General features: G+C 39.9%; 1 long non-coding RNA gene across 1 annotated transcript in view; it reads left to right on the forward strand.

Annotated features, from left to right (window-relative positions):
- Window positions 1-22,659, forward strand: part of LOC141933623 (uncharacterized) — a 261,845-nt gene that overhangs the window by 205,287 nt on the left and 33,899 nt on the right. Inside the window, exons 6-7 of the long non-coding RNA XR_012626147.1 lie at window positions 4,330-4,485; window positions 13,478-13,633. This is a non-coding gene — a long non-coding RNA (uncharacterized LOC141933623). The remainder of the gene's footprint in view (window positions 1-4,329; window positions 4,486-13,477; window positions 13,634-22,659) is intronic.

Genomic DNA, 22,659 nt, shown 5'->3' on the forward strand with positions numbered 1-22,659 from the left:
AATGCTAAGTTGATTTTGCTACATTTAATATAAAATCATATGGAGGTTTGCTTAAATTCCTCTGATTTTGCTTTTTTATTTGAGGAGAGGGGCGTGAGAAGCTTGGTTTTTAAGCTGGAGTAACCTAAAGCAGATGCAGAATTTGAAGATTCTTTTACTTTAAGGCACTGTAATACAGTAGTTTATGAGAAGAGAAGAATTTCACTCAATCACAGCCTAGAAATAGCAAATGTTCCCTTAACAAACACCGTTAAAGTCTTTATTGACACCGTGAAGCAGCCTTTTCTTAAGCAGACAGTTGAGCTTCTCAGAATAATATCTGTAGTGTTGCACAGCAATATTTACATGCACAAAAGGGATAGTTGAACACTTAGGACAAATTCAGAGCTGCTGTAGTGGGTTTAACTTCTTTGAAGTCAAATTATTTGCATGTGCCTGCATCATGGCCGAGTGTGATCTCTTCAGTTTTTCAAAGTTGGGTTGCTGAAGATACTAAGGCGACTGTTTTGGAAATGTATTTCCTAATCATAGCATTCCCTTTCCACTGAGGATGTGGCTTTGATCAATTATTTACTTACTTGGTCTCAAACAGATCTACACTTTTCAAAACCTTCCTTTGTTCAGTTTGTACCCAAACCACATGTCCTTGGTATCAGCTTCTGCAGAGTCTGAGACAAGCAATGGCTGCAATTCCATGCACTTCTGAAAGATGAAACAACATGAAGGAAACAATCATGATGTCTGAATTTTTTAATCTCCTCTTTATGTGAATGTTCACTGCACTAGAATATCCTCACCAGCAAAAATCCTCTGCAGTTACCAAATGCCTCAGCTTTGTTTCAGTGCTTAACCAGCTGTAAAAGACATTTTATTGCCTTGTATATTCTTCCACCATAAAACTTATCATTTAAGTAAATCACTTCAGTGTTAGTTTATAGATTACTTTAAAATGGAGAGGTTTTTTATGATTTATTGTCACTAGCGGCCAGGTATGCGTAGCGGCACAAGCAGCAACCTGTACTACATTATTTGTAGGGGGGGGGGTTACCCCATGATAATGCAACGGTCCTGGTGCCCTGCTGCAGAAGACCATCTGGCTGCTGTGCACTACCAGAGTGGCTTGCCAGCAGGCATGGCTCATTAGGAGCCCAGTTGCAGGGTGTAACATCTTTGCAGTAAATTAACAATGCTGCTTTTTAAAAAGGTCCAGATCCTTCCTGATTCAGCAAAGCACTTCAATACATGTTCAAAGTGAAATGCTTGATTAAACTTTTGTATAATAAAGATGTGAGGTCTTGTGCTTGAGGTTAAACAGGTAAGCGTGTTCTCTAATCAGGGCCTGACATGTTACGGTTCTTAGAGGATTCCAGGAATCTTGAATATCCTGAAATACTGACTTTGCTGATTTCCAGGCTGAGTATAACCTACAACTGAAAAACAAAACCAAGCCACATTACTGTGAAGCATGCAGGAAAGCCTTCTAAAATCTGTTTCCTGGTCATCACTGACGCTTGTCTAGCTGAAGAAATTCTAGCAAACTGTTTACATTTTTGTAACCTTTAATTAATAAATAAATTAAAAGAAATTACACAAGCCTAGTTTTCTGGAAATGGAATTAAAAAAAAGAGAAATATTTGGTAAAATGAATTTATTCTCTGTAGATAGAAGCAATAAGAGTGAGTTGTTATACACCTCCTGACTGTAATACTTCTCACTGTACAAGGTGGTATTTTGTAGCCTGATGCCTGTGGTCAAGTAAAGAAGTAAGTATTAGGAGAACCAAAATCCAAGTTTTTGCCTTGTTTTTTTATGTGCGCCACTTTCCCCCACTTATTTTCTGGTGTATATAATACCGACTTACTTACTGTAATACCTTACTGATAAACAATTTATCATGTATTTATTAGGAGACTGTCTTTGCTCCAGTTCAGTGGGTTAACTGCAGAATCAAAGCTATTCCCTCACTGCTTGTGAGTTATTTATAAACGTAGTCACTGTGTTGCTTGTGCACTGGATCTAAATACCTTACTATGAGATCTAAACTTGGCATTTTCTGTAATAGTATATTAACTTATAGTTTTCTGCTTCATCTTCTGCAATGTTTGATTTTATATACTCACTGAAATAGTGCAAAACTCCAGCTGACTGCAGTGAGTGTAGATTCAAGCCCCAAATAATTTTTAAACGCAGTTTGTTGTAAGTGAGCAATTGGTGAAGCATGCTATGAATGTGGACTGTTTTATTCTTCCTCTTACTTTGTTCTATTAGAGAACAAGTTGAAATAAGTTTTCTGGTGTGTGTGACACGCTGCTTGTATGTTTTCAGGTTTTGTTTTCAGTCTGAATTGGGCTGGAGTGGCATTTTTAATTTATTATTTGGACCTGAAACTTAAAACCAGATAGCCCAAACAAATGTGTTTCCTGTACAAAGACTGCCTAGAAGTAGCTGGAACTTGGTCACAGCCTGCAAGGTAGGCACAGCACCTCCCGTTGAGGTGCTTGGGATGTCACCCTCCCCAATGGGGCTGGTGCCGGCTGCCCTGGGCGCCTCTGGACCTTGGGGGTAGTGGTCTCTTGCAGCCCAAATGGTAAGGCAGATCCCAGGGGTCTGTCTCGAGTTTTCACTCTCAGATTCCCTGGATCTGTTCAGGGGTAAGGCTCTGAGGTTTCACAGGTTACCATGTTTCAGATATGTTGGGGAAATTTTGGTTTTAGTTGGTGTAATGCTTGAACACCCCAGGGGTGCAGGTTCTGGAAGCAATGAAATCTAGAGAGCTGGGGAAAACGCTGCTACAAGACCAGATACCAAAATCCGCATCTGTCACAGCTCACCAGAAATCCACATGAAAGTTCAGTGAGAGCCCCACCTTTCTTTGCCTTGTCCCAAATTTCCGTGTATTTCAGATGAAGTGTTTTGGGTTCGATGATGCAAGCCTCTTTAAATGAAAGCATTCCCAGCCAAATGTCCAGCCCCTCCCAGACACAGGGCTGAGCCTGAGCTGCATCAGAAAATGGGCAAACTTTGGAAAAGTTTGGACCACATGTGAACTTTGCCATTGATCAAATACAAACGATCCTGCTCAGACCCTAACAGCTGAGTTGAAGCAGAGCTTTCGAAAAGATTGAACTTGGATCACAGTTTTATGGCTATCTCTAAAATATTTTATTGCTGTTTTATGATACCAGAGTGTAAATTATGGGGCTGTAAAGACTTGCGATGTGAAGGTTTTATCCTTTTATCCTTCCCTTTTGTTTTTAGGGAAATATGTATTTTTAAAAGTACAGCTTAGAAAGCCGTGTGTATTAGTAAGAAGAACACCTTACTCAATGTTTTTTATAAATGTGGGTACTTTATTAGTCGGTAGTGTGTAATTATTTTCAGTCCGTAGATGTAGGTCAAACAATTAAAAAAAAAAGAGGGGGGGATAAGTGTATGTTGTATGTATGTAAATACTACTAGAGCATAAGTAGTGTGTATAACTGTAAGGATCAGAGAGGAAATGTCTTTTATTAGATGAATTAATGGGGGAAAATATCTTTTGGAAGCACAAGACCTTTCTCAGGTCTGAAACAAACCTTATGTAGTTTGTGTGTAAAGATAATGAATCGACTTATACTATGTGTGTACACGTACATATGTGCCTACGCAAATGCAGTTACATAGATACAACAACAGGTACAATACTGACTCATTTGTATTAAAATTGCATAGTTGTGTTCTCCATTTTTAGAATAGGAATGGTAACAAATGAAAATGTTTAGTCTTCTATTACATTTTTAAAGCTAATGTAAAACTATGTAATTCAAGAAAAGTGTAATATTTCAGAGTCGAGAGGATTAAAGATCAGTTCCCTTTGGTTGTGACTTCATTGGGATTCATCAGTAGCTTACCCTGTCCTTTGTTTCTTGGGTTCTGTATCCAATACTCCTTCAGATTTTGCTCCATCCGATGTTGAGATGACTCACCGTCATTTCCTTCCACTATCTCATGCTGAGTGACCAAGGGCAGAAAAATTGTTTTTATCTGCTCCTTTTAGTTAATGTTCTTGTTCCAGTAGAATTTCTCAGATAAATTTTTTCACAAGTTATGAAACAGTTATTTTATATCTGTGAACTCCATGTTATTCTCCTGCTCCCAACCTTGGCACCAGTATCCTTTACAGTCTCTGGGAAAAATGCTGGTTTATGCTGACTGGAATGAAACTGAGATGTGGTGTTCTCATTCTTCAAGACTAGAAGGACTGGAATGGGACATGAGTGGCTATAGTCCTTAGTGGTCCTAAATCGTTATTGTTCATATTTCTTAAACGTAATGTCTTTTTCCTGCTAGGAGATGCAGATGGATCACTTTACCAGCTGTCAAGGCAAATGTTGCAGTATAGTCCTTGCTCTCAGCAACATTCTCAGTGTCCTGGTGATGGGGTGCCTTGGAAGGACCGCGCAGAACAAGCTTTGTACCACCTCTGCACTTCAGGCTCTCTGTGCTGTAAGTACGCTATAATGTTGTGGCTGCCGCTTGGTGTTTCCAGATTGGTTAACTAGGAGTGTTTTGACTTAACATCTGGAAAATTTGTTGTAATTTTGATGATTTTATGCTTTTTAGGTGGATGAAACTTTGTATCTGGCTCAAATAAATAAGAAAGTTTCTTTTATATTGATCTATTAGTCCCTGTAATCAGCAGAAGTTTCCATGATTGCTAGAGAAATCGGGATTGTTCTGTAGTGCATTACAAGCATGCTGTAAACAGCACAAAGGCTGTAACTGACAGGCAGCATCTGATAAAATTCATTCTCTTTCTGCTGTGCCTAACAAGGAAGGGAGGAGATGTTTTTGGTTATTTTGAAGGTATCTTCCCTAGGATCTATAATATGTCTAGTGGTATTTCTGAATATATGGAGAGAGGTATGTTGAAACAATGTTATGTATAGAGGTGTGTATTTTTCAACTGTAAGAAAGACGTGCCTGCAACCTAGCTGTACTCACTTTAGCCGAAAAAAACAATTTTGGGAAGAATTTAGCTGAATGGTTATTTTTGGTCTGGCAAAGGGGAAACCGACTGAGTGACTGTCATTACTCTGATGCTGATTACTGGAATTGACCAGCTTAAGGGCAATTTGCTAACTTTGTTTAAAAACAAAACTGGTCTTTCTGGGTCCAACTGTGATTTAGAAAGGGAGGAGCTCTAAACCACTTCTTTTTTTTTTTTCTTTTTCTTTTTTCTTTTTTTAAAATATAAATTATTAAAAAAAAAGTTTCCTAGCCGAAAACATTATCTGAGCCCCACATGTTGTGGGATTTAGGGAATTAACAGGATGATTCAGACACACAATCCTCACATTCATTCCCACTCCTGAGAATTTTCCTTAAGGAATAAAACTTCTTTCCTGCAATTGGTCAAAAACTAAACCAAACCAAACCCTCTTCTCCTTTTTTTTTTTTTACCCTTTTTTTTTTTTGTCTGGAAAGTAGGACAACTAATAAACCTAATGTTAAGATCTGGCGCACAGTAGTCCAGTGTAACCTCAGGATATGAGTGGTGTGACTTTAGCAGGCATTTGCAGCGCTCCTCCCTGCAATCTCATGACTGATAAGTTGTCCGATCGCTCCTTCCCTTTCCTCTCCCCTGCTCCATATGGAGACGTGTGCCAGCAAGGGCTAAAGGGTGGTTCAAAGTATTCCCTTTTCATTTTTTTCTTAGGGAGTGGGACAGAAGGTGCTGAGAGAACTACCGTATGTATTGGTTTTGCATCTCTGTGAGAAGACAGACCAAGGGCACTGCCTGAGCTCTGCCCATGAGAAATAGAAAGTTGTGATCTTGTAGCCCTGCAGCTCTCTTGATGTAACTCTGCTTTCCTTTTCCTATATGGATGGGGGAAAAGGTCATATAAACTGCAATGACTCTTTCTGCAGCAGGAATTAAGAGTACTCAGAATGTGCAAAATTCCCAAGGTGGGCACAAAGAATCAGTTTATGATGAATGGTTTCACACTGTCTCCCCTTTTGTTGCTCCTTATCAAAACCAAACTCACTCAAACAAAATATACAGTTTCATTTATGCAGGGAATAAAGCAAGTTAGTGAGACTTGGTGCCTGTGCATATACTGCAGTTTAGTTTAAATGCCCCCCCACAAGTGTATTTTCTTGCGTTTGCCCACTTAGGAGTGCTTCCCTTGGTGCCTCTCCTGCCAATTTGATTTAAAAGTTCCTCTGATATAATCTTTAGTGTTTTTAAATTTATAGTCTGATTTCCCTCCCCCCCTTTGCTCATTTGTTCTCAATACCCAGAAACTTCTTCATCCATTCCCTTGGTCCCTATTTTGCTCCTTGAATCGGAAAAGTCTCTTAGCTTGCTCTTGTGTTATCTGGTCCTCAGTTGAATCAAGTAGTACCAAGCTATCTGGGGATCTCTTGATTTTCTTTTTTATATATGTATTCTCCCCCCCATTTTTTTTTTAATTCCATTATTTTTGTTGCTGGCCAAATTCAGGCCATGCTGGTCAATCTATCTGACCTGTCTCTCCTGCATCTTAGTTCATTAGAGTCTCTATGGGTTTCTTTTAAAATTCACCTGAGTTCATTTGATTGTTTCAAGCTTCTCTGCAGTTCCAATCTTATTTCACGGCTCCTTTTCTTACTGTGTCTTCAGTTTGGGGGTAATCCCAAAACAGACCAAGTTTACTAAATACCGTGCAGGATTTTCCCTTTCACTGGCACAATTCTAGGCAACTAGATCCACAGCTGCATTGCTCACTGCATTTTAAAGAAAATCCAACCTGATAGGAGGATCAGAGTGGCTGCCTGCAGTGTGTTGCCTTTCACCGCATTCCTGATTCCCATTTTGATACACCAGATGCTGTCAACATCCTTGTCTCTTAGGTGTTTCTGTAGTTCTGTGTCTCTCCTCCCTTTCCTCTAGCTGATGTTTCATCGGTGTTTAAATCCACATCCAGTTGTGCTTTTATTACACACAGAGATGGAAACTGCCCAATGATTCCTTTTCATTCTCCACCTTCCTTTTGTTTTGTCTTAAATATATTCAGGGGGGAAACAGGAGGAGGGATGCAAAAGGAGGGGTTTGGTCTAGACTTACAAAGCAATTTCCTTTTCCCTACAGAGCACAGCTCATTTCCTTCCAGAGCAGTGTGGCTGGGAAGTTGCACATTTCTTCTCAGTGCTGACTTTCCTGAAATTTGTTGAGTCAAAGCATAGCTTTGACTGAACTAGCTTTGACTCCACAGGAGTGGTCCAGAAGACCATAAACATGAGTGTGTGAGTGTTCTTCCCTCTCTCTCTGCTGAACAGAAGAATAAACAGAGATTAATGTGGAAAGGAGAGGGTGGTCTAGATAAGCAGCCACAGGGTGGAAATGAAAGAAAATAGACAAATATCCATAGACACACCTGCATCATGGGGCCTCACAGGGCTTATTTTCGCCATAAATGTCTCAAGGACAGAAAACTGAGCAATGTGGAGGTTGATGATTTGCCTGAGGGTAAATTACAAGGTTTTGCCTTTGCAAAAAAAAAAAAAAGTAAAAAAAAAAAAAGTAATAGTTTATGGTTGTAACTTTAACTCTTCATACGTTGCATTTAGCCAGATAGGAGAGTTTTTTCCTTTAAAATGCATTTACATTTGCTGTTTTTGAATAGTATCCCATTTAGTACGGTTGCATCCACTTACCAGTTTTATGTGTTTGCTTTAAATCAAATTAATAAATTGCTTTAAGTAAAATTAAAACCAGACTGAAAGAGTAGCGCAGTCATGACTGAGAAACTTTCATTCTGTGAGTTCAGCATACTCTCTGCTTAAATTTTTCAGGTGAATTAAACTCAGTTTGGAAAGGAAATGCTTCTTAAAAAAAAAAAAAGGTGATGAGATCATAACCTGTCAACTCCATGGGGTTTCTAATTTAGCTGGTGTCTTTATGTGTTTGTTTACTTAAGAGATGAGATTTCTTCTGTGTTGAGAGTGTGTGGAGACATGAACAGGAAGATGAGCTGGAATATGACTATGTGCTTGATTTAAGATAATTACTTCATCCGTTCAGTTTGGCTTTTGCTTAGCAAGACAAAGTTACATGGTGTTTATTGTCTTGCCCCCAGTAATTGCAGATTCATGTCTGAATAACTGATACTTACTTCTGAGTCTGAATAAGCTTACAACTGATTTCTTGTGTTAATTGTCAGAAGATGCACAATGAAACTTTAAAGGAGTACTTCCAAACTACTAGGTATTGGAGTTACTCAGGAACTTGAGTTGGTTGATCATTTTTAGTAGAGGAGTAGATGAGGAAACCACCTTTACATTTCATCTCAGAAATAGAAGTTCAGCAAACTATAGGCAGAGGAGCTTTAAAAGATTCCCTGCTTCCCAGACCCTTTGCCTTGAATTCCCAACTACAGAAAACCTTTCTGCTATTAGCCACAAGGTAAAACACCACAGTGTTTACTCCTCTCCAGCTTGATGATGTTTTTTCATGTAAAGGAAAAAGCCTGGCTTAGGAAGAGGTTGTGTACAGCTAGGCATGCTGATGGGGAGTGGTTACTATATTCACTTGATCATCCTACACTGGATAGTGCCAAGCCATTGGTGCCTCAAAATTTGGGAGTTTCTATCTGGCATGGGAGACTTCGTAAGGACAAGAAAAAGACGTTATGATATATAATGTAATGCAACGACCATGTTATGGAGCTCATGCTGCAAATTATAGACCTTTTTTTTTGTGAGGGTAGCATAGCTTCTTCTTGCTTGCTTCAGCCAGATTGCAGGTGGCCAGACTGGTACAGGGATGTACAATTTTTCCATTTGCAGAGGTACCTCTGGAGTCAATAGATGTGTAGCTGGTGGCTGAAGATGCTTGAGTTAGTTACAACCTTCTTATAATCCATCCAGCTGTGTTGGACTGATTGGCTTGAGTTTTTGACAGCTGTGGCTGGTAGGGAAATCTCTGCTTTGTTAAAGGGAGTTCTGGCAGTGCCAGGTACTCAAGATGAAACATAGCCCATAGCAGTAAAATCTTTTCAGATCAATATGTTTCAGCAGTATTGTTTAGTACTTTCTCAGTAAATGATCAGCAAATAAAACACACTGGAAAAGAAAACTAGCATTTGCTTTCTTTTTTTGAAGTTGTCTCATATTTTGCAAAACAAGATTGAAGAGTCTAGATCTCGTATAGCATCCACATCTAAAGAGCAGTGTGCTTAACTGACATTGGTAGCAGAAAATAGATAAGAAGAGTTACATTTCTTGTTCTTACCATTGCATCTTGATTACTGTTGTAGCTGACTCTTATGCAGAAGGTGCATAAGAATATGTGGCCATCTCTGCATCAGGAGTGGCAGTGTTCAGGTCTTATCTCTGCATCTGCTTTTCAGTTTCACTGGCTCAAATAAAGTGCATTTACATTGAAAAACTTAAGCCTGCTCTTAGCAGGCTCTAGATTTGGAAAAAAACTGTTAGCTGTCTTGCTTAGTGAAAAACTCTTGATTGCAATCTCTAATCTCAGAACTGGTTGCTGGGCTCACCTGCCTTCTTTCAGCACTGGTGCTGAGCTCAAAGGGGCCAGACTCAGGCAGATAACTGTGACGCTGAGTGGAACTGGAAACGTGTATGTAAACGTTATTTTTGGCTAGCACTTTTTCTTTTCCCCTTCCTTGGTACAAATGTGATGAATAATCACCATCACTAAACTGGTTGGAAGCAGGTGGAATAACACGTTACACCATGGACAGAAAGTATTTTCAATGTGAAAAAAGTCTTGGAGTTTCCTAAACGCTTGCAGGAGGAATACTTTCTTCCTGAAACTTCAGGAGGTGGATGAAGACTTACTGGGCTGTGTATCCCGTGACTCTTGCTAACTTTAAGTAAGCATTTAGTAGGTGCTACAGAAATAAGTGTGACCAGAGAACCATAATGCTTCTCAGAAAGTAGCTTTTTGAGATGTGACACTGCCCCCATTTTGTGCCACCCTGGTAGCCCTGCTAAAGCAGCTCAGAGCAAATCCCTCCATCACAAATGCATAAAATGGATCAAGGATGGATTCTAAAGGTACATATCTCTCCCACATCACTAAATTCTTTTCCCATTTGCTACCCACTGCCCTTTATATCAGAAACATTACTGGATATACACCTGGGAAATTAGCAGAATGTTTGTTTTACTTCTTTTCAAAGTGTTTTCATGGTTTTAGGTGAGTGTTTGACTTATGTTCATTGGCCCTTGCACAAGAGACTGTGAAAGCTATTTCCTTTTTCCTTAATTAGAGCATGTGGAATATCAGGTTTCTGAGCAGTGAATTTCCTCTCAGGAGATAGGTGAGCATAAGCATATGTGGTAGAAGTCATCGTTTTTGTAGACTTGAGAAGTTGGTCCTTCTGTACTTTCCAGAAACTTTCTTGAGCCAAACTTGTACTTTTCATACAGATAGAAGTGCAAATTTTTTTATTTCCCCCCCTCTTTTCCTTCTGGAATTAAATAGACAAGTAGAGAGTTAGAAATATCTGAGGGAATTTCTAGGAGGGTGATAATAGGAGCATGTTAGCAAACATGGTGAAGGCAATAGGCCGACCTAGTTTGTTTGTCTATCTTGATTTGAGTCAGCAGAGCTCCACTAGAGGTGAAGCCAGCCCTCTGCTTTTATGTTGATATTTTCATGTATAACTTATTTACAGTGCTGTTGAGAAAGGGAAGAAAAAGAGTAAGGGAGAGATGTTTCCCTCTCTTTGCTCGTGCCCTGGTTTTTAAGGCCATGTGTTTTAATATCTGCTGGTTTGTCTGTGTGGGTGGGCAGGTATGAGTCTCGGTCTGTCTTCTTGTGCAATGTCAGGGGGAAGTTCAGGTCGGTGCGCTGCCGGGGCCAGCCCACATCCTTCACCCACACAGCTTCATGAAGCACACATCAATCAGGGAAAACCCTCAGCTCTTCACGCCGTTGGAGCAGGTGTGTGAGCTCATGGTGACATCAGATGATTGTCATGTTGCCTGATGCATGTTCTGTGTACAGCAGGTCTACCTCCTGAAATAAATTGTAGTCTTTAATGCAAAACATAACAGCTCCAACATGCAGACTGCTGGTACCAATCTTTTCCTCTCACAGATGCTCTGAGGTAGAGCGGAGAGAAAGAAAAGCGAGGAGAATGATTTTGCAAAAAATTGCGGATCGCCATACAAAAACACCTGCCTAGTACCATGCTCTTAAAATTGTCAATCAGTTACAAGCATTGCAGAGGGAGAAAGGGATGACCAAGGCCATATCCAGCCAGAAGGGAAGCTGGCTAGATCAGTCGTGACCCAAGGATTGGAGAGTTCTTGAAGTACAGACAGATGCTGTGCTGTGGGGAAAAGTTCTTACAAAGCTACTGCTTTTATGTCCGTTTAGTGTTGGGTTTCTTTTAAGCACCAATACTGCACCTTGTTTTCTTTCCTTCAAAGATGGACCCAGGATAAACGCATACTCACCCTACCCAACCCTCTTTATTTTGGTGTCTCAGAATTTGTCGTATACCGACACCCAGCTGTAAAGAAATTAAATGTATGAAGTGAAGCTACTCTGTGCTTCCCCAAGTGTAGCTGTAGGCTTTTTCCAAGTCCTATCACCTTGGACCACCTCAGTTACGGAGTGTGAGGCAAACTCTGTCCCTCTGTGACTGGGTAAGTGTGGAAAGGCATCACTGGCTTCATTTGCCCCTGGGAATTCAGTAGAGTGGCTCTGAGTTGTATGAGTACAATATGTACAATTTGGTGTCAGCTTCTGGCATTTCAAATAGGATATTTGTGTACATAGTCTTTATTTTGCTAAATGAATATAGCATATTGGAACAAGTTATTCTTGAGACATATGCCAGTGGGCAGAGGAGGAGATCCAAGGAATGCTGAGATGGTAGGTGCCTCCAGTCCTGGGCATGCTCTTAGACAGTTGGCAGCAAGTCATCTCCACCATTTGGGGATGGGGTTTCAAAAGTTTAGTGTCTCCAAAAATGGAGTTCAGGGTATCTCTCAATCTGCCTGTAGCACTCTACCCCCTCGGTGCCTTGGAGACAGGACGCGTGCGTACCACCCTTCTAGTTGCAGTCTAAACCTTGCTTATGAACAAGTGTATGAAGAAATTCAGAGAATTTAATTTTTAAACAAAATGATTTATCCAATTATTTTACCTTTACAGGTAAGCAAGAGAAAGCAAGATTTATTTAAGAGTGGTTAATCATTATAGAAATCCTCTCTAAGAAAAAAACCAACACTTTTTCATCTGTTAAAGTATTGAAGCCTTCCTAATTCAGTGTATTCACAGACATGTAAAAATCACAGGGTAAGGGCCTAGTTGGGAACAAATTCCTGTTATATTGCCATGCCAACAGTGTTCATGCAGCTCTGTTTCACCTACAGATAATAATAGACATAGGTGCCTAGACGCAGCAAGGGAGGCGGCTTTAGTTCCGTTGTGCACAATTCTTAGATGCAGTAGAGCAATTCTGACTCCTACAAGATATTTCCAGCTTTGAAACATTGTTTTGTTTGGTGATTAAAGGTAATGAGTTAGCAAGTGTATAATTGAATATTGCCGTGAGTGGTAGTTTACATAGATAATGAGACGATCTTCAGTTACGTTACATAACTTTTTGCTGGTGCAGCTGGTGCGACTTACGCGAAAGGGATCTGAGTCTGTCTGCTTTAGGATGTGAACTCACCACCACTGAAGAGTTGAGAAGAATCTTCCTGTCGGGAGAAGTCTTCTTTTCTCCCACTCCACCCCTTTGTTTTTCTTTTCTGCCAACAGCCTCTCGAAAACAAACTCCTAGACCAGCTGCTTCAGTGTTACATTTTTTTGCCTTTCTTATAGAAGCTGGTCCCTGCTTGTTTCGCACTCATGAGCCACATGGGTAGTGGTGGCCCTGCTTTAAGGTGTAGGAACTGCTTTCCATGCACTTGGATAACATTGCATGGGTGCTGACCCACAGGCTGAAGCACAGGAGAATAACCATGTGATGGTCAAGGAGGGGTCACAGCACACTTGGTTTTACCAGCTCTGTTTCGCTACTTTATCATACAAATAAGCTTGTCTCCTAATCAGGTTTTTATACAGTGAGGGTGGACCAGGCTGGTACAGATGGTGGGAGAACTGAAGGGGGGTGTGGAGAGAGGGAGAAGAAAAGGAAAAAAAAGAAGAAAAATATTTGTCAGGCTTGATAGTGTTAATGAAAACATAAAGAAAGAAGGGAGGAAAACAATGTCTGGAGAGCAGAGTGACCTGACAAATGTGACCTCTGTTTTTCCCAAGGGCTTCTGACTTTGAAACCAAAGCTCACTTTAATGTTCACCAGGTGCCATCAGGGTGTTTTGATTCCCTTTAAGGAAGGGAATTAGCCTTATAGTTTCAGCATCTGCACTTCAGTGAACTTCAGTGACAGGGTGTATGCTTGTTCAGATCATAACCCTTGAGGTTCAAAGGCCATGAGCAGCTCAATAATTAATTCTGTTACAGGAGGCGATGAACACAGACCTGTACTTCACACCGGTTTTGCCACAGGAGCCTTTCCAGTCCTGTCCCTGCTCGAACACGGTCCCCCTGAGCATCTCTGAACAGCCGGCTGGAGCAATCAGAAAACTAGGCAGACGCAGCAGAGAAGCAATGCTGGAAGTAAGATTATTCCTCACGCTAAAATAATACTTTAAAGTTCTTATTTTGTCAGCTGAGGATTATAGTTCAATTTCTTGGAAGAAGTGAGATGTTATTTTGCTCAAGACATACAGCTTTTTGTCCCCTGTTGTTATATAAGCAAATTGTTGTTACTTATCATCCTCTTTCTGACTACTTCCTCTCTGTGGGTAATTGTGCCTCTGATATTACCGAGATATCTCAACCTTGCTTGTGACCTGAGTGTTGCATATAGATTTTAGCTCTTCAGGTGATTGTCTTGTCCTGCAGAAGATGGGTTTATGGGAATATTGCATATTGTCAGCCAGACAAAATGACTGTCTGATCGGTGAGGTCTTTGTTTCCCCACTTCTAGCTCCTTTCCTCTGAGAGGTCCAAGAGCCAACTGTTCCTGGACAGCTTCCCCACCCCTTGTGAGGCTCAGGAAATTCAAGCAGCAAACCTATTTCCCTGGCACAGAGGCTGTGTTGCAGCAGGAAGGAAGGTAGGGTAGACAGTGTGCCCTCGACAGATTTTTCTGGGGGGAAGATCTAGAGCTATCCAAGGGCCAGCTCAAGATCATTGAGTTGCTGGTCACTGGAGTAGTAGGGTGGGCAGGATGGCCTTGAGAGGCCATGTCCAGTGATGACTCTGCAATATCTGTGGTGTTCTCAGCCTTGGTACTGTAGCAAATGGATGCTTTAGGAACAGAATATAATAGTATCTCTAACACCTCTAGTTGTACTGCAGGACCTCATGGGTCCAGAAGTGCAACAGGATGGCCGCTCCTTCTGCTCGTCAGTACAGTCACCTCCTGCACCCAATATTCGTTCTGCAGTCACCTTCTGCACCCAATTACCTGTTCTACAGTCCATTAATTTAAAAGTGTAGGACCAGAGCAACTTCAACAAGAGATCTGGGATGCTGTTGTGTACCAAAGATCTAAGACTGCTAGCATTCACTGAACATGATGATGATGATGTTAATAATCGCATTTCATACTGTGGCACAAAATGCAGCTTGTCTTTATCTTTGTGTAGAACTGTTCAGTTTATACTGTAGTAGTGCTTCTGATTTAAAGTGAAAAATGACTGCATAAAGTTGTGTTTGCATCCAGAGGGAGCATTTTATTAATTAGTAAATAATGACATGATAAAATTGAAGCATGCTACCTTTTCTTTTCTAGTCTCACTTTAAGGAGTGCATGATATAGAAGTGTGTGAACAAATAAATGGTTGTCCTTAAAAGGCAGACATGTTGCAGTATAATTTATTTTTAATGACAATGACCATTTAGAAAGGAAATGCTGTACAAAGATAGACAAGGAATATAGCAATAAGAATGTATTTTTATGAGTTTAAAATAGAATATTAGAAGCATATTCCTATAAACCGTAGTCGCAATATTAACATGCAGATATCTAGATATGTATTAATATCTTGTTAGCATTAAAATATGTTTGGAAATTATCTTGAAAATTTCCAACCCAGGCACAAAATCTAGGTACCTGTTCTTTTTACTTCTTGTTAGGATAAAAAGCTTGCAGTTGGTGAGTGGAATTTAAGAATGCTACAGGTATTGCTGTAGGTTTTGAGGCCGATTATAATCACTAGGGAGATGGAAGTGTATTGAAAACCAGAAAATCTCAACAAGCCTTTTAAATGAATTGTTGAAGTCCTCTAAGAGGATTTTAGAAAAAAGGTATCTGAATGCATTCACACATGTGGGGAAACCTGAGTGCATATGTGCATTCCGGGGCCCTGGTCTAATTTCACGTAATGCTACCATGAACTAAGCCTGTGTTACTACAACGTGCATGTTGACTTGGATAATACCTTCCAAATCAATTCAGAGCTCTTATTAGTATAAGGACACTTCTGCCGGAGAATGTAGACCTTCTTCAATTGCACTGAGTGATTTTTAAGGATGCTTCAACATTGGGGACTGGATAATAGAGCCTGGAAAATGTTTCAAAGTTGATTTGAATGGATAAGAACAACCAGTCCATCTTGGAAATATTGACATGATTTTTTGTATCTAAGTTGTTTTTCATGTAGTTAAAAATAGTATTTTAATATTTCTGAAGTCTTCTCTAGTTTGTGTTCAGCAGCAAATTCTGGATAGTTCACAAGCAACTGCAAAAATAACAGGAGTAGTAATTCAAGAGGAAGCTGCCTCAATATTCACAGCTGAAAGGTTCTTTTACTGCATTCCCAAATTGAGCCTTCATCTTCACTTCACTGTAGCATAGTTCTGATTATATTGTGTAATGAACAACATCTGATGTAATCTTTACTACTTTTCTTTCTTTTTGTACAAAGAAAAGAATTTTGTTGTTATGGTAGAAGGAAAAAATATTCTAAAGTGTTTGCACTGAGGCACAGCTAGAAAACAAATAGAAGGTAGAAAAAAATTTCATTATTTATATTAAGAAAACATCAAATAATTCAAATATACACATGGGAGGTTTTTTTAAAAAATTTCAGCTAGTTTTCAGTCATAGCAGTTATTGGTGACGAATCTCTGTATTTCTGTGAGCGAACAGAGGAATGCTTATATTGGGGTGTCCTGAAGTTAGTGTTCTGGATGTATTTTGCAGGGTTGTTTTTACATTTATTTTACTGCTCTTGCAAATCACAGTAGTTGCAAATCAACATGCAAGGTTATGAAGACATAAGTAACCCAAAAAGTTCATGAGTTTGAAATATTACATGCATAATTTTCTACATAATTTTTTCATGTTGTAAAGTGGGTATGAATTGCCAATAAGTGCTACGGGAGATCAGGCTTGCATCATCAACTATTCTGTGTCTTTCAGATATTTTGAATATCACATATTTTATATATATATATAAAATATATATTTGAAGAGGTCTGTGGTGGTTTTCTGTGCACATATCTGATATGAAAACTTTGTTTGCAAACAACATCTCTTTCTCTTGTTGTCTAGCTATCCACAAATAAAAAGCAAAATGGGAGAGAGTGCTAATCATTATTATAAATTAAATTCAGCATGTTTATTGCATGTGTCTATTTGTTCATGTAAGCAGTTCACTGCTAGTGACAGCCTGCTCCCTGAGCAGTAATTTCACCTACAGTCTGAAGTGTGAAAAAGAAGATGCTGGGCTAGATGTAATTAAACTTCAAAACCTGGAACAGTTGTTCATTTTAGTGACTGCTTCCTTTGAAAATTCCTTTAAGATTAGTGGGATGTTAAGACCCATGGAATTGAAAATGCATTTGATGACCCTGGGGACAAGAAAAGACAAGCATGCTACTGCAGTGGTTACAGCAGAGACGGGTGATGTGGGAGATGACAAAGCTCTTGGGGAGAGATATCCATGCCACAACTGCTGCATTCCAGGTGCAGCAGCTTAAAAAAAAATAAATCGGAAACTCCTTTGGATCATTCCTTAAAAAAACCTAAGATGATTGTGGTGATGAAGTCCAGAGTGATTCTTTTTTTTTTTTTTTTAGCTCAGCTATTGACCTGTGAGTTTCTGAAGAGGGAGAAAAAAAAGGTTGGATAGTGAAATGCCAACATACCTTTGTCTGGAGTGTGCTGATGGGCATAGATGTAATAATGTTGTAGCATGCCATATGAAGAAGAGGTAGAGTAGATGGGTACATCTGCTGACAATCTTTTTAATTTGGAGCCACCTGAAGGCAGTAAGGAACTGAATAATAACCCAATCCCCATATGGCTTCCGTTCTTTCAGAGCAATAGTGTGCAGGGGGGAAAAAAGAAAAAAAAAAAAAAGAGTCTACTTTTAGCTCTGGCTTCTGTTTGCCTCTTTGTGAGCCTGAGAACGTTTCCTGTCTGCTTGGTGATGGGAAATGTAACCAAAACAGACATTGGTGAGTGACATTTCTCATGCCTGGCTTTATGCCTTGAGTTTTCTGTACCACCTTACAGATGTTGCAACATGCATGAAGGGGGAAGGAGGTCAGATCTTTAGCATGCTTTGCAGCTAACTCACTGTAATATTTTCCTTTGTTGGCTTCTCAGCATATATTGTATTGTATCTAAAACGTATTTCCTAATTCTAATTCCTTACAGTCCAGTATTGCAAAGAGCAGGTGAATATTGCCCTTTAAAATACATGTAGTTTTGTGAGTGGCATATTTTGAAATAAGGAGTTTTTGCTCTGGTCTAGAATTTATACATAGACTCTCTACTTATAGTTTTCTCATTTTTGCTTCTGTATCTCCCCATACTTTCCTTCCTGCCTGTGTTCTCTTGTTTCCTTTCTAAATTATAGATATGAGGGAACAACCATTTTCATTCAAAAGGGCTTCACTTTGGGGATATTCTATGGCCATTTTAAGAAAGGTCAGCAGATCACAAGGGTGTTGCCGAACATGGGAATATATGAAATGTGGCTTTAGGAAAAACAAAACAAAATCAGTAGCCCTTAGCACCCTGCAATCTTAAGATGGATAGTACTAGGAAGAAATGCCTATCCTGCTGCTTTTTCTGAGAAGGTTTTGTGCCAGATTATAACCCTTGCCATGTCTCTGTCAAAATAAGTTTTCTGATGCAAATTCACCTGCCATGTGAAGGGCAAGGTGAGAAAAGGATGATGAGCAAAGAAAGGAACATCAGAGGGATGTCCTTTGACTGTGTTTAGTATTGATGCTGCACTAAATCATTGTAAACACAGGTTAAGATTGTAGATTGGGAAGCAATATCAATATTGGCACTTTTACCTAGTATATGTTGCCCTATTGAATTGTTTAATTGCTTTAATAAGAGAATGTGAAGATATGCAACTCTTTAGGAAGAATTTCGGAAGGAGACAGTCAAGTCACCTCCTTTTTTGGCCTGTGGAAACAGATAACCATGTATTTATTGGAGATGAGAATTCAAAGTTACGGATTTGAAAGCACACAGCCATGGAGTAGTTAAGAGTTGGATTTCTGTGAGAAATTGTACTGGTTTTTTTCTGCTCGGAAAAATGTGGAATCCTGAAGCATACTTCAACTGTCCCATTTTTCACTCCTTTTGCTTACCTCTAGAAAATAAAGTCTAGGCTGCTCTTTGTTGACTTTCTGTAATTTCTACCTCTGGCTTGCTGCATCTTCTGGTTCAGCAGTGCACAGGAGACATAGTCGCACAGTAAAACTCTGGCTTCTCCTCAACTGGGTGTCATCAGGGGAAGTGTGCACTGTGGGTGAACAGGTTCCAGAAATCCCAATCCCAGCATGAAAGCAGATGGGAACTCCATCCTCTAGACGCTGCTTTAGGACCTTAAAAATCAATCTTCTTTTCCCCCAGTGAGATTTTAGGCCCTGCAGAAGTCCATTATCTGTCACTACATAGGCATGGACAACAACTCAAAAGTTTCTACAATGTTGTGAATGCTGAGGTATTTAAGTTGCATGTATGTGTATATGCTTATCTACCCATACTTACTTTTAAATGAGAAGGACATAGGCTTGATATTGTGCATTTGATGTCTTTGTATTCCTCTACATGTTGTTTCCAGGGTCGGTTTTGCTGTTAATACTTCATCTTTTGAGAATGTTGGGTAAGGAATGCACTGGATATGGCAAATTCTTGCTTTTCTACATACTGTCCAGTTGGATGTTCCTTGCAGGGCTGTATGATGGAGCTAAGACATAGTTTGTTTCACCTGGTAGGGAAAGTTGTGAAATTCTAGTCAGAAATAGTGGTACTATTATCTTATTCCATATTTGAGAGAGATCTGGTACCTGTATTAAACCAGAGGTTTGCTTTGACAGTGGACAGAAAGGCTGTGTCTGTATTAAGAAGTTAAATGTGCCTGGGAGTATCCTCTGGCACTGAGGATACGGACAGCCCATGACCATATCATATAACTCTTACTCTCCAAAAGAAGGTGGCCACATCCAACTGTCATATAGGATTTATCCCTGGGCTGTGTTTTTCCCCTGTGGTGCCAGGGAGAGTGTTGGCAAGCCTGTGCCAAAACTGTGCCAAGGACTTGTCTAATAACTCAACTGCAGAGACAATTAAAGTCTACTGTTGGGGATTGCTTCTTGGTACTGTTTAATTTCCTGATGTAGAAGTGGCCAAAAAGGAAGGTTTGGCTGTTTATCTCTGGTTATCCTGTTTATTGAGGATCAGCACTCCAACCAGTGCATCTCATGCATTTGGGAACTCATTTTGTCTTCTCACTGCTGAAGACTTTGTTACGGTTTTGCATTAAAATGACAGCCATGCTACTTCTGCATATCTCTTGGGGGAAAAAAAAGGCGGGGGTGGGGAGGGGAAGAAGAAGCAAGTGTAACACTGGCCACTGTACACGAGGCTCTGTGATGATGGGACTGGAAGAGCTTGCCTTTCCCCTGAGGTATTTTTTGCCCTTCCTTTAAGATTTCAGGGGATGATAGTGATTTTTTTTTTTTTCCACCGTAATATACAGTGCATTTCTGCTCTGTGCTTCAAGTGCATGCCTGGTGTGTGTGCATGTATATATGCATAGACACGCACATACATGCATTGCCCATTTGTAGAGGAGATCTGTGTATGATGTTTGGTGGTTGGTATTAAGTGATAGTGACAGGTCACATGAACACTGAGGCTCGGACCCAGCAGGAGGCGGTGCATAAGCATCTTCAACATTAACACAATCGACATCCGCTCAACAGAAGGGTGGCCGGGCCTTTCCTTAGGAAACATATGCCAAAACTATTATTGGAGACTACGTCATGGCCTGTGGCAAACTGGACAGGATGTTAATGAGGAGGGAATTGTGGAAGGAATCTGAGTGCATCCCATATTATCAAAACAGAATGCTGAATAAACAGATTATTTCCATTACCATGCCCTGTCAGCAATCTTGGTATTTTGATCTTTATCGGGTTTATGCTGATAAAGGTTTATTTTTCATTACTTAGTTGATACAGGTTTGGGGGACGTTTTAAGTGCAATAAATAAATAAATAAATGCAAACATCTGGGAGGCTATAAAAGACACTGTGGACCCAGGACAGCTCATTATTTCTCCTTGACAAAGAAATCTCTGGTGCATCCTGTGATGTCTGTGACAGTGTGTAATGAGGCACTCCACTATGTCAAGCACAGAGTCATAATTCTGTCTTATCTGCTGCAATAATGAGACTTTTTGAACTACTGAACTCGGCAGAAGCTATAGGTGTAAAGAAAATGGTTTGTGTTTTGCAACTGTTTACAACAGGTGGAGACCAGGGAATTCAAATCAGTTATTTTTTTGATTCAAAGACCATGTATCAGAACCTGAACTTAGAATTTAAGTTGTGTTGATGATTCCAACAGTGTCTGGCACTAATTTAATTTCATATTTGGCAATTTTATGCTGTAGTCTTGGATTGGAGGTTCAATATTTTATCGCTTACTTTGCTTCTAGTTGTTTTTTCCTTTATCTTTTTTTTTTTTTCCTGTCCCTCTTCCTCTCCCTCAGGGTTTGCCTGAGTAGCAAGAGTGAGATAGCTAAAATAAATACCTTTGGGGATAACAGCTGTCCATTTAAAGTAATTTTTTGGGTGTCTTTTAGAAAGCAAAATATCAAAGCAATATAAAATCCCATATTTTTTTCTAAGATGCCAACTGTTAAGAGGTTGCATTTTTATGGATTGATCAACATTAACATTAGTTTGATGTCCCTTGAAATGTTAGTCTGGTTCATCTGTTTATTCCTAAAATTAATTAAATATGGCCAATGTCATAGTGAGTTTGCCTTATCATTAATTTTCAGCTGTCTTGCCTTCACCAGACGATGAATGTATTTTTTACTACATCTTAGCTAACATGCAGTAACTAACATGAGGTAAGCTGTAGCTGTAATATGAGTTATCAGGATGACGTGGCTCTTGGCCTCTTGGCAAAGTATTCACAAAATCCCTTGTATTTGCTATGGTTTTACCAAATGTCAGCTAATGTGCTAAGAATAGATCTTGCTGCCTGCCGCCCCGACAGGAATGACCTCAGCCCTGACCTGGAGCTTCCCTGTCTCGGGGTGCAGAGATGGCTCACATGCCAGAGCCATTCCAGCCTCAGCCCCCTCAACCCCCTGAGGTGCAAATCCGTGCCCTGGTCCGCTAGAAATGAGAAGTTTGGTGTTGCAAAACCCATTGAACAGCCCTCGACTGGCAGTCACTGTCACTCGTTATCTACCTGAGCTTGATTTGAGGAACTAGCTGTTGGTAAAGGGTCATCTAAAACATTTGTTGTTTGTTCCTAAACTTCCATTTGCAGGGAAAATACCTCTAAATATCAGGTACATAAGAAAGGGAGAAGTTGGATCTCATCTGTTTGTTTATGTACCATACTGTCATTCCAGGTGACCTAGTTTAGGATTGTGATGAGATCTGAAAAGCAGAGTATTGAAAATGTTGTTTGTGAGAGCCTGTGTGCCAGAACAATATGAGGTAGAATCATCTTAATAAGATGCTAGATCATCTGCGGAATGCATCTCTCGGTAAATACAGTGGATTTATTTTCCTTAAGAGGAACACAATGAGCCTCTCAAAGGAATGCACTTTCATAAGGCTGAAAGAAAATAAGTAGAGGTTTTGGTTCTTTTAAAGCTTGATCAGAAGCAATTTTCTGCAGTATCCCACAGTTGCAGCCATTGTGATTAAACACTTGTTATTGCCAGCCTGCTCTAGATTCACACACAGTGATGGGACATTGAACAAAAAACTTCTGTCATACTCTGGAAATAAAATAACTGTTCTTAGCTTGTTTGACAAAATAGGCATGGAGATGTTGTTTTGTTATTGTAAACCAAGATCCAGAACTAGGAGTCCAAAATAGTACTGTAGCTTCCAGCTAAAAATCAAGGCCTGTCAGGTGGTATCACATCCACTCACTTTCAGCTTTATTTGACCCAAGAGGAAAATCGTTGAAATGCTTGCTAACCTTTACTGAACAAGAGGAGTGACTTAATAAATACGATTTTCCCCTGGGGAGTTTTACTATCTGGCCTAGGTTTAGGCAAGGTTTCCCCCTTGACATTTTTCTACCCATGTTCTGAATCTTCCAAGGAACACAGCAGTAGCTCTCGA

The sequence above is a fragment of the Strix aluco genome, chromosome 1, assembly GCF_031877795.1.
Source record: "Strix aluco isolate bStrAlu1 chromosome 1, bStrAlu1.hap1, whole genome shotgun sequence".
Classification (NCBI taxonomy): domain Eukaryota; kingdom Metazoa; phylum Chordata; class Aves; order Strigiformes; family Strigidae; genus Strix; species Strix aluco.